The sequence below is a fragment of the Miscanthus floridulus genome, chromosome 19 (genome assembly GCF_019320115.1).
Source record: "Miscanthus floridulus cultivar M001 chromosome 19, ASM1932011v1, whole genome shotgun sequence".
Lineage (NCBI taxonomy): Eukaryota > Viridiplantae > Streptophyta > Magnoliopsida > Poales > Poaceae > Miscanthus > Miscanthus floridulus.
In genome coordinates this window covers 14,971,613-14,975,730 of record NC_089598.1, presented here as the reverse complement: position 1 = coordinate 14,975,730, position 4,118 = coordinate 14,971,613, and the positions used below count along the sequence as shown (strand labels likewise).

General features: G+C 36.0%; 1 long non-coding RNA gene across 1 annotated transcript; it reads left to right on the top strand.

The window, feature by feature from the left end:
* The first annotated feature begins 421 nt into the window (after nucleotides 1-421).
* On the top strand, nucleotides 422-884 carry LOC136529472 (uncharacterized). The gene is made up of 3 exons (XR_010777330.1): nucleotides 422-536; nucleotides 616-678; nucleotides 752-884. It is a non-coding gene; the product is annotated as an uncharacterized lncRNA (long non-coding RNA).
* The last annotated feature ends 3,234 nt before the right edge of the window (nucleotides 885-4,118 follow it).

Below are 4,118 nucleotides of genomic sequence, written 5' to 3'. Positions count from 1 at the left end.
CCAAGCTGCTGCTGGGACTGTTATGTTGATCCTGCACAAGACAAGCATAGCCACACCACTCAACAATCCTCAACTAATCCTCAGCTAAAATTACAAATATATCTCTTATGCATTTGCTATATTACTATTGTAATTAAATTACAGAATAAAAATAAGAAAATTGCACATTTGACATAGTGCAACTTGTACTTGCTGCTAATACAATTATACTGTACATGTATACAATTTAAAGATCCGGCTCATGCAACTTATACACGCAAAGCAGGGCAAAGGGGCAGAGATCAGATCGAAGAGGAACCACAAACCTCAATAGCCAAGGTTAGTACACCGATCATTTGAATCCAATCTCCTTATGTGTGTTAGATGCATGGAATATGTAATGATGAGAAACCTTCTAACTGTCAAAACATAAAATCTAGATGTTATAACAGAACATGAATCTACAAAGAAGAACAAGGCAGCAGGAAATGTCAGAGGAACAATATCAGATTCAGAATTATGAGGAAATGATTCGCCAAGAAGAAAGCAACAATGATGTAAAATTACTCCTAATTCAAAACAGTTGACACAAACAATAAATAAATGAGAACTAATGGCTTCTTCATTTTCTTGCAGGTTTCAATTGCTTCCCTTATGCAACTAATACAAGCACCAGTCGAGTTTGATCAACTACTTGAGGTAAGAAACACAATTCAATGATGCAATAAAAAACTATGTAAGTACTCAGCTGCTTGCTTTTTTTATGAAGCAGAATAATATGTATGTCACAACAAGTAGATGTGATGATTATCCAACATTAGTGAAGTCACTAGAAGCAATTAAGGAAGTGCAGTCAGCTCCTTACCAAATATTTGCAGGCACAAATTGTTCCAGTGACCTTTCAAATACCTATAGATACAAAAAGGTGAGCAAAATCATTGCTTAGAATAAAAAAATGCCAACATAAGAAGGTTGTTTTTCGACTAAAATATATTTCAATGCAGGGAGGCTACACTGAACTTATGATGGAACATGATCAGGAACTCTCAGGAAGATAATCAGACTGACTGGAATACGCAGGTAAAATTTATAATACCAGTACACAAAAATTACAATTCAGACATATGTAAATTACACACATATGTGCAATGTAATATCAGCATAACAAGTACTTTAATTTCAATGCTTCATTATAAACTTGCAGCAACATGAAGAGATGCAAGGATCATTAACAAAGATGATACTTGGAAATGACAGGAATGAAGGTAAAACTATATTATATATGCTTGTCAAACTAGTTGTGTTATATTATAAATGGTAACCATTCTCATTATCAAACAAATAAAACAGAATATGAGACTTGAAGATCTGGATGGAATCTTTGGACTACAAAGTGACTGGTCAATATCAGAGTCAAGGCTGTCATATGAGGTAGATACAGACAGATGAGCCAATTTGATTACATTTATAAGCAATACAAATATGTACTGACATCAAAGTAAAACTTATCTTTGCAAAAACAGGATGGAGAAATGGCAATCGTCGCTGATGATGATGGAGCAACGACAAGCATAGCTGATGATAATAGATCTGAAATTCAACAATACCATTAGCAAACTGATGTATTCAATAACATGGACATTGATGAGGTACATAAAAATGATCTCTTCAACTATTTCTATCCACACTGAAAAAAATATTTGTATTATAAATGACATTACTCAGAAACTAAGACTGTTGCTAATATATTTATAGGTGCAGCATGAAAATCAAGATGACCAACCAACAATGGGAGAAAATGACTTGAGGATCATAGCAGTAGAACCAACAAGTTCAGATATTACATCAACAGTAATAGATGATAATGAACATGTAAATGGCAGCTAGGAACTGATGGAGGAAGAGATTGAAGAATTCATAAAATATGAGCAGGTTGCAGCATCTGAAGGCAACAATGCACCAATCAACAGCAAGTACACCCCATAGCTATCGATGGAATTTAAGAGTAGGGATGATGCTCACCATTTCTTCAACTTCTATGCGTTCCTAGCCAGATTTCAAGTTGCCATAACACATACGACAAGAACTCAAAGTAAGAAGAGAAATAATGAGGTAGTCAAAGTGACAATGAGATGCACTCATCAAGGAAAAGAAAAGGAACCAAAGTGTTTAGAGCAAGAAGAAGCTGAAGTAGACTAAGGATGTTGGAAAGAAACCGGTAAGGAGAAGGAAAACAAATGTTCAGCAGAAGTCAGATTGTCCTTGTGTTATGATGGTGAAAGAAGAAGGAGGTGTATGGAAGGTTAAAACTCTTGATTTGGAGCATAATCATGAGCTATGCCCTGGAGACAGGGATCAGCTATTTTTTGGTCACAAGTATATGACAGAAATGGAAAAAAGACTTATCAAGACTCTAAACGATAACAATATCCCAACTAGGAAGATGGTTTCTATTCTATCGTATCTTAGAGGGGGGCTTACAGCTCTACCGATGAAAAAGAAAGATATCAGCAACTACAGGACAAGGCTCAACAGAGAAGTTAAAGGATCAGATATGACACAAGTACTGGATTATTTCAGAAAGAAACAAACTGAGGATCCATCTTTCTTTTACAAGTTTGATTTAGATGAGGACAAGAGAGTGAGAAGCTTGTTCTGGACAGACTATTCTTCTATGAAATATTATGCAGATTATGGAAGAATGTGTAAGTTTTGACACGACATATATGACCAACCGATACAACTTACCTTTTGCACCATTTGTTGGAATCACAGGACATGGACAAAGTTGCCTTTCGATGTGCTTTCCTGCATGATGAGACAGTGGACTACTTTTAAGTGGGTATTTCAAACTTTCCTTGAAGCAATGGGAGGAAAAACACCCTCAAACAATCATCACAGACCAAGACATGGCGATGAAATCAGCAATAGAGCAAGTCTTCATAAACACAAAGCACATAAATTGCTTGTTCCACATAAAGACCAAATGCTACAATAAGAATGTCAAGGTCTTTGCAGCAAACGAAGGACTATATGAAGACTTCAAAGATATAGTGAACAATAGTCTAACAGTGGAAGAATTTGAGCAACTTTGGGAAAGAATGATTGAGGAAAGAAACCTTCAAGGGAATCACTACTTTTCTAAAATGTGGGAAATGAGGAAAAGATTTATCCCGGTCTACTACTAAAAATGACTTCTTCCCTTTCGTACAGACCACATCCAGGAGTGAGGCAACAAATGCGAGGTTCAAAGATAATGTAGGGCCAACCTATAGTATCATCAGCTTTCTGAAAGAGTACAATCAGATTGTTGATACCATAAATCGAAGCAGAAAGGCTAGAGGACAGCTATAGCAAGCAGAAAAGGCCAAAGGAATTTATATTCGACTATAGAATAGAGCAGTAGGCACAACAGCTATACAACAGAAACATATTCAAAAAGTTCTAGCTACAACTGAAAGGCAACATCAAGGCTGAACTATAGGAAAACTGAAGATGGAAAACATTTGAGGTGTGGCAAAAAAGTAACCAGATTCAGGAGGTTCATAGGTTCAGGAGATATACAGTAAACACTGACCTAACAGAAGGCGAAGAAGAATTTACCTGCATATGTGCAAAATTCAGTAAAGATGGGATACTCTGCTCTCATATCCTGAAAATAGTCATTGAAAAGGAAATCAGCACAATTCTAGACAAATACTTCTGAGATAGGTGGAGAAAAAAGGATATGAAGGTACATGTTGAAAGACAAGAAGAAGAAATAGTTGCAACAAGCTCATTGTTGAGATTCAACATATTATCCAGGAGATCAACAATACTCAATTCAAAAGGATCAAAAAATGAGAAAGCCATGGAATACCTTATGGCAGAATTCGACAAGATGGAAATCAATTTAGATAGAATATTATCTTCTCAGCAAACAGGTGAAGCACAAAATGACCAGCAAGAAATTGAAAAAGGAGAAATTATAGCATCACAAGCTGGAGATCCACAGACTGAAATAGATGATCCAGAAAGAATTCAGAGAAAGGGAAGGCCACCTAAACTTGTCAGAATGAAGACACATATAGAAGAAATAAAGACGAAACTAGTGGCAGCAGAAAAGAAGAAAAAAAAGAAAACAAATGACACAGACAGTG